Here is an 11,901-nt window from a genome sequence, read left to right on the forward strand (position 1 = left end):
GGACCCACTAAAGGAGGAACACATCCAGGGCCCTTAGGGTGCTGTAGTAAATTTGGGCTTTGCCCTTGTGATCTGAGTGTTGGGGGGGGTGGTTATCACCATTGTCAACTTGACTGGGTCAAGAATCACCTAAGAGAAAATCCTGTGGACTCTCCCTCCTGATTGCCGTAGGGGGCATACGAGGCGGGGTCGGCTATCCTGCTCTCAAGCCCGCTGGGCTGGCTCACAGGTACTCCTGACAACAGTGTCAGCTCTTCTAAAGGAAAACCTTTAGTTGCGGTAGCTTACAGCTGAGAGGTGTAGCCCATTACCATCATAGCAGGGCAGGCAGTATGAAGGCAGGCATGTGCTGGAGAAAGAGACCAGGGTCCCCATCTTGATCCACAAGCAACAGGAAGTGAACTGTGTCTCACTGAGCACAGCTTGGTCACAGGAGGCCTCAAAGCCCACCCCCACAATGACACACTTCCTCTAACAAGGCCACACACACCTCCTAGCAGTGCTACTCCCTCTGAGCTTACAGAGCCAATTATATTCAAAGTAGCACATTCTACTCCCTGGCCCCCATAAGCTTATAACAATATCATAATACAAAACGCATTTAGACCAACTTCAAAGGTCCCCATAGTGTATCACAGTCTCAAAATGTTTTAAAGTTCAAAGTCTCTTCTCAGATTCATGCAATCTCTTAACTATAGTCCCCTATAAAATCAAGATAAAAAAGCAGATCACATACTTCCAACATATAATGGTACAGGATATAGATTATCATTCCAAAATACAGGGAAAGGAGCATAGTGAGGAGATACGGACCAAAGTGGGACCAAACACGAGGTGGGCAAACTCCAATCTCTGCATATCCACGTCTGATGCCAAAATGCTTCAGGTCTCCAACTCCTTTCAGCTTTGTTGACAGCAACACACTCCTCTCCCTTGGGCTGGTTCCACTCCCTGCCAGCAGCTCTCCTTGGGAGGTGTCCCATGGCTCTAGCATCCCCATTATCCTGCAGTCCCCAAAGCAATCCAGGCTTCACCCTCACAGTTTTGAGCAATGATCTGTCTAGGTCCTCATTCAGTGACATCCCTGACACATGCCTGGCCTCAGTAGCTTTCTTTGGTTTTGGAAGAAGATTCCATAGCCCCTCTCCTCTATCCTTTACTCTAAAGCCAGAAACACATGGCAGAAGCTGCCAAATTCTGCCGCTTGCTGGGGCTGGAACATGGACCCCTTGTTCAGTCACATTTACACCAGCTTTCTGTTTTTGACAGTTTCCTTCACTGCCTAAGCTTGGCTGTTCTGGATCTTGCTCTGTAGACCAGACTGGCCTCAAACTCACAGATCCACCAGCTTCTGCCTTCCCAGTACTGGAATTAAAGGCATGCACCACCGCACCCAGATCTAAGCTTTTCTTCAATTCCTTTTAACAAGTTGGAAACTTAGCTGGGTGAGAACTTGTCCTGAGGTCACCACTCCCTTATTCCATTTCTTAATCAGTTTATCTCCTTGAACACAGGATTTAGCTTCATTCCATTGCCTGGTGCTCCTTTTCTCCTCAAATTACACATTTTGTATTTTTACTTTCTCAGCTTGTTTCTTTTCATTATAAATCTTCATTAGAGTTAACATTAGTAATACACAACAGAGTCTATACTAGGCTGTTTTGAGATTTCCTCTGCCAATGGAATTAATCAAAATTTCTTCAGTTTATATTCAGGCAGACTCTTTGGACAAGGGCAAAAATCAGCCACATTCTTTACCAAAATATCCCAAGAATGATCTCTAGTCAACATACTAAAATTCTCCTCTGAAACCTCTTGAACCAGGCCCCCAGAGTTGAAATCAGTCTCAGCGTCACTGCCTTCCACGTTCCTCCATGGCCCATTAGGCAGTGCTTACAGCATTCTATTGTTTTCCTAACCCAAGCTCCCAAAGTCCAAATTCCTCCAAACAAAACCATGTTCAGGCCTATCACAGAAGTACCCCACTCCTGGTACCAACTTCTGTCATAGTTTGGATTTCTATTGCTGTGAAGAGACACACCATGACCAAGCCAACTCTTATAAAGAAAAACATTTAATTAGGGTGGCTTACAGTGTCAAAGGTTTTGTCCATTATCATCATGGTGGGCAGGTGGCGTGCAGGCAGACATGGTGCTGAAGAAAAAGAGGAGAGTTCTATATCTTGATCCACAGGCAACAGGAAGTGAACTGTGTCTACAATGAGTATAGCTTGGACATGGGAGACCTCAAAGCCCACCCCCACAATGACACACTTCCTCTAACAAGTTCACACCTACTCCAACAAAGCCACATCTCCTATTAGTGCCACTCCCTGTGAGCTCATGGGGGCCAATTACATTCAAACTACCACAAGTCATGACATGCTCCTGCAGCCATGCCCTCCCCGCTGAGATGAACTGTGTCCCCTCAAACTGTGATCCAGAATGAAATCCTCCATCCTGCAACTGTCAGGGGTTTTGTCACAGAACTAACCCACTGGGTTAACTGGTTAAGAGGTATTGGGAAGGTAGCTAAGACCAGGAATACTAACAGACTCAAAGAAAATATATATATATATATATATATATATATATATATATATATATATATATAGGGAAAACCTGCTTCCTAAGTTATAACCCTCCAACTTGCACCTCATTGAATGGATTTTCTCTCTGTCTCCTCTATTAAGACAATAAGTACCCAAAGTTCAATCTATCTATTCTCTTCATGATTACTGTCCTATATTTTGTATCAACGCTGTGTATGTAAGCCAACATAATTTAATAGTCATGGAGGGGGTGTTTTTCATCCTTGTTAAGATCTGGCCAGATCCAGTCTGTCAAAAAGACAACTACAATAATTGACTGCTTGGAAGTATTCCAGCTTCTTGTGTTTCTGGGTAGATTTCACGCAGCATACATGAGAAACATCTAATGGCATTCCTGGTACACTGCAAGCCCTCCATCTTATTTGTCATTGATAATAACTACATGGCTATGTCCATCAGCCAGGCCCGACTTCCCTGTGCTAATGACTATGCAAGACACTTCCCACTTACCCTGTATTCCCAGGCCTTGGGAGGCTGAGGCAAGAAGACCACTGCAATTTTGGACCAGCCCAAGCTATAGAGTAAGACACCTGCCTGCCTTTAAAAAAATTACTTTAATGAAAAAAAAATTTGCTTAGCAAGCCATTATGCTTGTCTTTAAAACCTTCAGGAAAAGAGGGAGTATCCAAAAACAGCTATAGACTCCAGGGAAGTAGGAGGGAGCAGGGGGGCAGGGGAATTGGAGGTAGAGGGAAATAGGAGGATGGGAGGTCAGGGGGATGAAGGGAGCAGGGAGGCAGGGGAGACAAGAGAGAGCAAGAGGAAGCAGAGGGGAGCAGGGTCAGGGGGCATGGAGCAGGCATTTCCTCATGACCTTCACATCTGTCAGCCTCCAGGTGAGGAGAGGCTGAGCATCTGAAGTGAGGTGGGGAGGGGGGGAGTCACCCATGCCAAGTTAGGCCCTGCCCAAAGGGAGGAAAGAGGGGAGACAGATGGATGCCTCGGTCTTTCCTTGAGTCTCTGCAGCTGGGGCTTCCGTGATCTGGACTGGGAATTTCTGAAGCACAGGCAAACCCACGTGGTCTGGTTTCTAATGCCCAGCCAAGGGCGGACATAGGACACCCCACAAATGACACATTCATTCCGATCTCCAGAGCTGGGCTGTGTGGGCTGCAACAGCAGAGGAAAGGAGCACTGGGTATCCATCCGTCCCATGAGAAGACGTGTCCAGAGAGGTGCTGCGGACATGGGTGGGGCCGGGGGCCTGCCTCTTTCCTAAACGCTTGCCTGGGTGATCTTCAAGTCTGGTAAAGGCACACACTCTTCATCATGCCCTTCAGTGGAGCTGAGAGCAGACAGCTTCCCCCCACTTAACAATGGGAGATATGGAAAAGAAAAGGCAAGCTTGTGGCCTCGGGGGTTTTTGTTGTTTTTTTTTTTTTTTTTTTTAACCTCAGCTCTTTCTGCTCCAACCTACATCTAAGGGGAAGGGAAACCGTCCTTTGTTGTCACCCAATCTCCCTTAAATTTAAGAACAGCTGGGGATATTTTTCATGATTCATTAAATTCACATCATTCCAAAGAAATCTTCCTGCCGATTTATCTTTGCCTCAGCAGTTGGGGCTCCCAGACTGAGTGCTGCCAGCCTGGGTCCGCTGTTCGGGGCTGAGTCTGTGATCTCTCCTGCTGCAATATCCTTTTTGAGGGTGAAAGGGAAGGGGAAAAGAATTGGGGTATTGAAATGAATCTCTCCAGCCCATGTTTCTCTTTCGGGAGATAAAGAGAAAGTTGTGTGGCTGTCACAGCTAAAGACTAAACTCCTGCTAATGTCCACAGTGGGGGGAGAATAATTAGTAAAGTCTCTAATTAGAATCCGGTTTACATTTCTCTTTTCTTAGAGGCTAATCCTTGTGTTTAAAGAAGATAGCCTGCCTTGATTAAAACCACTGGCTTAAAACAGAGCCTCGGGGGATCCACAATGGTGGGCGCAAGGGGCTTCCTCAACCATTCATTCGGGCAATCATTCATTCATTAAAAGACAACAACAGCCCTAAGACAAACATGATTTCCACCCTATGGACTTGTATCCATCCTTCCCGCCAACTGTCATCTCTCAGAAGAGAGAACATCCAAGGTCACTTCCTAGTTCAAGAGCCCAGAGTTTACCTGGGTTACTGATATCTATTGCGGAGGTAGGAGACCCATTGTTTTATATGCTAAGTTTAAAAATTAAGTTTAAAATGTTTTAAAATTACTATGACAGGCAGTGGTGGTGCACACCTTTAATTCCAGCACATGGGAGACAGAGTCAAGTGGATCTCTGAGTTTGAGGCCAGCCTGGTCTACAAAGAGTTCCGGGACAGCCAGAGCTACACAGAGAAACCCAGGCTCAAATATGTATGTATATGTATATTGATATGCAATTCAAGAGATTGCATGTACTCAATGATAGATAGAAGGTTTCAGTACCAAAGAGAGAAGAGAACCAAAGGAAAGAGGGGAGGGGAGGGGAGGGAGGGGAGGAGGGCAAGAGAGGGGAGGAGGTAGCTGAGCTATTAAACCACAGTTAATTAAAGAACAGTTAATTAGCATATCATGATGGGGGATGTCCTTCTGTGTGCTGTGAATATATGTTTCTCTTATTGGTTGATGAATAAAGCTGTTTTGGCCAATGGACAGGCAGGAAGTATAGGTGGGGCTTCCAGACTAGGAGAATGTTGGGAAGGGAAAGACAAGAGAGTCCCCAGAGAGATGCCATGTAGCCCCCAAAAGGGTAACATACTGGGGCATTACAGGTAGCCACAGCCTCGTGGCAATACATAGTTTAAAAAGAAGTAGGTTAATAATTAAGAGAGAGCTAGCTAATAAGAAGCCTGAGCCACTGGCCAAACAGTTTGTGATTAATATAAGCCTCTGTGTGCTTATTTGGAACTAAATGGCTACAGAACTGGGCAGTAAACAAATTTCAGTCCACAAATGGTGCCCAGTGTGAGGCCCAAACCCACGACCCTGAGACTAAGGATCTCATGCTGTACCGACTAAACTAGCCAAGCTTTTTCTAAATCATTATGACATTTTCTAACAAAATGTAGACAGCTTTAAGCCCTAGGGCCCTAGGGCACAGGTCTCATGTCCATAAAGCCAGCCTAGCAGAGGCTTTCTCCACCATCTTGTGTCCAGAAAGGTCTGTCCCTGTCACACAATACCACATCTCCTCAAGAATCAAGTTATTTTTAAATATAATCACCTGGATTGACAAGCTTAAGAGGTGAATCACTCATGGTAGAGTGTTCAGCTGCTAGGGTGGAGTTCATCATGGCGGAGCTAAAGAACCATGCCAAGATTTCTTCACACACCATTTCTCCTTTAGGGGAAATGTACTACACACATGTGTGTGCATTTCCTGAATTGAGCTTGTTTCTTCTAAACCCATTCTCTCTGTCAGTAAGGTAGACATTATAGCATGAGTATGAGTAGCTCAACATGCCCCCTCCCTGGGGAGGGGCACATTAGCAGAGATTAGAAATCCACCAAAATAGTCTTAAGTGTGTAACTGAAGCATGGACTCTAGACATGCAGACACTCCATCTCTGAAAGACAGACTCCATGTGTTGACAACTCCAGGTGAGTTCAAGCCTGCCTGAGTTGGACCTTCTCAGTCCTGTTGAGCCCTTTAGGGTTGCTTTGGGAAGCTTCCAGATATTGTGAGGCCTGGGGGGGTCCCCACCGGCGGATGCTGAATTTGCAGGCATGTTGCTGGGACGGGGTGGTTGTGTGGTCAGGGAGCACAGCTCTAGGTGACTGTCACGTCGGACACCAGCTCCCACACGGTGAAGCACTGAGGAATACACCACGAGTGGATTGGAGAGTCACAGCCCGCTCGAGAGCTTATTAAGTTAAAGCCAGACTGGAGAGGAGCTTGCTAGCATCTGCCTCATTACAATATCTGAAATATTTGAAAGCAATGAAATCCCTGTGCAAAAGACAGGGCTATAGAGGAAGAGAGACTCGTCTGGCTTAACCCTGGAAGTCATCAATAAAATACACTATTGGTTCCGCCCCTTCCCCAATCCCAGGCTCTGCCGACAACGGCCTGACCCCAATCACTTCCAATCACAGGACACACTCTCTCCCCTCCCTGCAGCTCAGCTGGTGAGTAACTGTTTTCACTCTGGCTGAAAAATTAATTCCTTTTCAGAAATATTCTCATCTTCTTTATTTTTTGCAGCGGGGAGGGGGTGGTTGCTACTGAGTGACAGGATTAGGAAGTGACCCCAGGGTCAGAAGGAGACTTTTCTCTTTCTCATGAAAGAAATCAATACCTGAGTCCAACTCTCTTAAAATAATGTATTCTCGTGGCACACACGCAGCTTTTTTTGATCTGCTATGAAAAGAATAAGAAGTAAAGAGGATCAGAGGTGGCGATGAGATGTTATAATCTGCCGCACTCACACATCAGCCTCCACTAAGTAATTTCAGATAAATTGAGGATTTACATATTTAAGATTAACTGGAGACGAGGTAAGGCAGATACTTACAGAAACACAGTTTCACTCAACAAGTTAACTCTTACAACTTCCCCGAGACTCCATGCTAGCATTTGCTCGACTTCCCAGCTTAATACTGTTAGTGAGTAACCAAGACACTACCTTTCAGATCAACTGCACTCCAACCCACCCTGAATAATTTTTTTTTGCCCTGCCCTCAGAAAATCCCAACTGCCCCGACAAGCAACAGTTAACTGCACACGACCATGTGTAAAAGCAGCAGATGGAAAACGGGAGGCAGCTGGGAGTGTCTCCCTCAGCGCTGTTTTCAACAGCCTGCACACAAATAATGCCTCTCTACCACGGAGATAAAAATAAGACATAAATATTGAGAAGGTCACTGGTCACAGCACAAGAAGCTGTTGCAGACCCGGTTCCCTGCCACACCGATGGCTCTAGATGATCCCCCACTTGGGGGTTCTCAAGAAACCCTGAACAATCAGATTCAGTTTTAGGAGTCTGACTTTACGGGGAGCTCAGCTGCACCCCAAGCTCTGTCCCCGTGCTGCTCTCAAGGGGCAGGCGCCTGACTGGATGACGTCAACAATCACTATTTCTCTAACTTCCCCGAGATCGACTCAGGGCACAGCTCGGCAGAGCAGGGCCTCTCCTGACTTGGATTCGATCCCCAGCACATGGGACTCATCACCCTCCAGATGCTTCGTGAATCCTACCCCAGCCCCTCTGGGGGAAAGAAGGGGCCAGGTTGGGAGGGGGGAAAACAATGAGGGATGACGACAAGCAAACTACAAGACAGAAATGTTTTAAACTGTCATCATGAGTGTACATCATTTTGTACAATGATATGCATGACTTAAAATTTTTAAAGCATTTTGCTATGTGTGGCATATGTATGTGTGTGTGGTGTATGTGGTGTATGTGGTGTGTTGTGGTATAAGTGCATGTGGCATATGTGTGTGCAATATATGTGCATTGTGACACATGTGTGTTGTATATGTATGTGGCATATGTATGTGGTGTGTGTGTATGTGTGTGGTATATGTATCTGGCATGTGTGTGGTGTATGTGCTAGTGACATGTATATGTAGTGTATGTGTGTGTGTGGCATATGTATGTGTGGTGTCTGTGTGCAGCATGTGTGTGCAGCATGTGACATATGTGTGAATGGTATATGTGTGGTATGTGTGGCATGTGTGGCATATGTGTGTCTATATATGAATAAGCATGTGACTTATGTATGTGTGGTATGTGTGGCATATGTGTGTTTATATTTATATATGAATGTGTGGTATCTGTGCATATGACATATGTGTACGTGGTATATGTATGTGGCATGTGTGTGGTATATGTCAATGTGACATGTATGTGATGTATGTGTGTATGGCATATGTATGTATGGTGCGTGTGTATGTATGAATGTGATACATGTGACATATGTATGTGGTGTGTTGATGTGTGCGTAGTGTATGTGCATGTAATATATGTGTGTTTGTCATGTGTGTGGTATATGTGCACATGACATATGTGTATGTGTTGTGGGGGGTGCATGTGTGAGAAAATAGAGAAGATTCAAGTATTCTCGCCTTTCCCTTTGAGGCGGGATCTCTCCCTGAGCCTGGAGCTCATGTTTTCAACGAGGCCGGGAGCCAGCCAACCCCAGAGCGTCTCCTGTCTCTGGCAAGCACAGTGCTACTCAGGGTGCAGCCCCTCCTGAGAACGTACCTGACTTGTGATGTAAGTGTTGGGGCCCAGGCTCAGGTCCTGTGGCTGCACAGAGAGCTCTCTTACACACTGAGCAGTCTCTCAAGTCCCTTAACAAAAACACTTCACATGTGAGACGTGGCTCTTCTATCTAAGGAGGAACCTCTGATAAACTCTCAGTCAGGGAGTGAAGTCTGAACTCTTTGTCCTATGATGATTGTGACCCTAGTCCTTACTCACACCGGAACAACCTTGTCTTCTAATCATTTATCCTTGAAGTAACTGACCAACTCACTGAGTCCAAACCCCTGAAGCAGGTATGGAGAGATGGGGTCTAATACGGTACAGACAACAGGGAATATACAAAATTACCCACATTTTACTTACAGACGTAGATGCTAGTTACTTACTTTCTCTTTATAATCACGTTTTAAGCAGGAGCACTTTTACAGTCTTGTGCTAGTTTTGAAAATTAAAAAATAAATAAATATGCAAAGGAAAACTCACCTGGCAAGGAAGTAATACCAGGAATACAAAGGTGGTCTTCTCAAGGTGAGGTTCATCCATTGCTCTCCAGGTATGCTGACCCCTGTCATTTCCCCAAACGCAGGAGACACAGCTTGAGGCAGTAGTGGCTGCATTTGTCCTATACCCTAAAGATAATTAAGAAAATCATGCAGAAGACTGAGAAAGGAAAAATTAACTCAGCAAATAAGTCTCTAATTTTGTGTGAAGATGATATGGAAAGGGCATCACATAGATAATCACATAGGAAGGGATTGGGGAGACCATCCATAAGATAAATCACTAGAGGGAACGAAAGGTCTACTGGGACCATCAGAAATAGTTTCAAAAGAAGGAAGTCATTGAACTGGATCTTGAAGGACACTTAAGAATTAAGAGTAGAACCATAGCTAATGGACACCAGGCATCACTAGGCATGGAGAGACCCCCCTCAGACAAGCAGAGATGGTTTACAGTGTAGATCGGACCATACAGGGCTAGGATGGAAGACGAAACTCAAAACTGAGGAGTTCAGAGTTTGTCCATGAACAAAGACAAGAGCTGAGATTAGGAAAGCACTTTGTGGGGGGAGGCTAGTGAGTAAAATGCTTGCTGTGGGAGCATGAGGACCTGAGTGCAGATCCCCAGCATTCATGTAAACACCAAGTAGCCATAACAGCCTGCCTGGAAGGCAGACACAGGAGCTTCCTAGAGGCAAGCTGGCTAGCTAGACTATCCAAATCAGTGAGCTGTGGGTGCCAACGAGGAAGCCCACCTCAACATAGGGTGGGGAATGATCAAGGAACACATTCAGCATTGACCCCTGGCTTGCACGCGCGCATGCACACACACACACCATGCACGCATACATATGAAAAAAAATAATGCCTCTAGACTACAAGTGCATTTAGAATTAATTTTGCAGTAATCTAGTGAGTGGGTTAAAATGGACAGAGCATAGCAGCATGAAGACCACGAGGTTATCACAGATTAACCTTGGCTTTGAGAACTTCAAAGTAGGGGAGAGAGGGGTGGCTCTCAGGAGGCTCTTAGAAACTCGGGGGCTTGGGTCCATTTGCCCGGAATCCCTCCTTCACCACAAAGCCTCTCTGCCTTTACTGAAATAAATGTCTCATCAATGCAGCCATTTAACTCTACTCAGACAATCTTCCCACATTCGTTCTGCTCAGCGTGGAAGACAAGCACCTCCCATTTAAAAGAGAAAGCTGTGCCTCTCAGCAGTTACAAGTACAGTTGCCGCGAATGTGACACCACCACAGTCACGGGTGTTCCTCCTCCTGCGTTTAAGTCTGACCTTCCCTTGCCCTTTGTGTCTGGGCATGTAGCTTGCATGGGCATGCTGCTGGTCTTGAGGCAGTTAGACACACCCATCTGTGTCTCCCTCCGGGTTCCCTATGCTTCTGGTCTTGAGGCAGTGTAGACACACCCATCTGTGTCTCCCTCCGGGTTCCCTATGCTTCTGTATAAAAGTTCTGGGTAGTTTCCATTCATTCAAGCTACTGACTATATCTCCTTTACTCTTTTACCTCTGAGTAAAAAAGCCACAATGTCACAAGCATTGGTTTTTCTCTGTCAGGCCCCATCAGCATATGTTAAAAACATGAGCACCTCGAGCCTGTTTGATGTGTTTACTCCTTTAATCTACAAATGAATTGAGCATGCAGAAACCATCTCTACTGATTGCTACCTAAGTAAGCGCTTTCCAGGAGCCCACAAGCATTGCATGTTAGAGCACACAGGCTTCCTTGTTGCTTCTAGTGGATCAGCCCTCCCCGACTGACTCTCAGACTGATACGTCGGATGGCTGACACACGGCTTTTTGTTACCGCTTAATGGTCGGTATCTTTCCTTTACCGACAAGGACAGTTTGAGGATAGACAAGGTTCGAACAGACTCCGTACCAACAGGAAACAATCCTTCTCCCCATGCGGCACAGGTTTGCTCAAGCACCCCACCGACGCGCCATCTTGATGACCAAGGGAAGCTTAGCACCGCTGGCTGGCTGGGAACACAGTGGTAGGTTGGCACACTCAGTTCTCGTGGTTCCTGGTGTATTTACCACGCTACTAGTTTCAGGTGCCATAGCAACAGGCCAGAGATACAGACACAATGAACCCCGGTTCCTCTCCTTGCAGGGCTCAGAGTACTTCCTGCCCTTCAACAAACTAGATGAAAAGTCCTCTTTTAATGTCTGCAGTTGGGGCTGGAGAGGCAGCTCAGGGGTTAAGAGAACTGGTTGCTCTTCCAGAGGACCTGGTTCAATTCCCAGCACCCATGTGGAGGCTCACAACCATCCGAAATTCCAGTTCCAGGGCATCAGACGCCCTCTTCTGAACTGGCACTAGACATGTATACGGTACACATAAACGCATACAAACAAAATTTTAAAATTTAATTTGTTTATGTTTTTGTTTTGTTTTTCAAGGCAGGGTTTCTCTGTAGCTTTGGAGTCTGTCCTGGAACTCACTTTGTAGACCAGGCTGTCCTCAAACGCACAGAGATCTGCCTGTCTCTGGGATTAAAGGCCACTGCTGCCCAGCTAAATTTTAATTTTTTTTTAGAAAGTAAACACCTGCAGAAGATCCAGAGTTGGCTCCAGGACTTGGTAAGATACTG

This window comes from Mesocricetus auratus, unplaced genomic scaffold, assembly GCF_017639785.1.
Source record: "Mesocricetus auratus isolate SY011 unplaced genomic scaffold, BCM_Maur_2.0 Super-Scaffold_100676, whole genome shotgun sequence".
Taxonomy (NCBI): domain Eukaryota; kingdom Metazoa; phylum Chordata; class Mammalia; order Rodentia; family Cricetidae; genus Mesocricetus; species Mesocricetus auratus.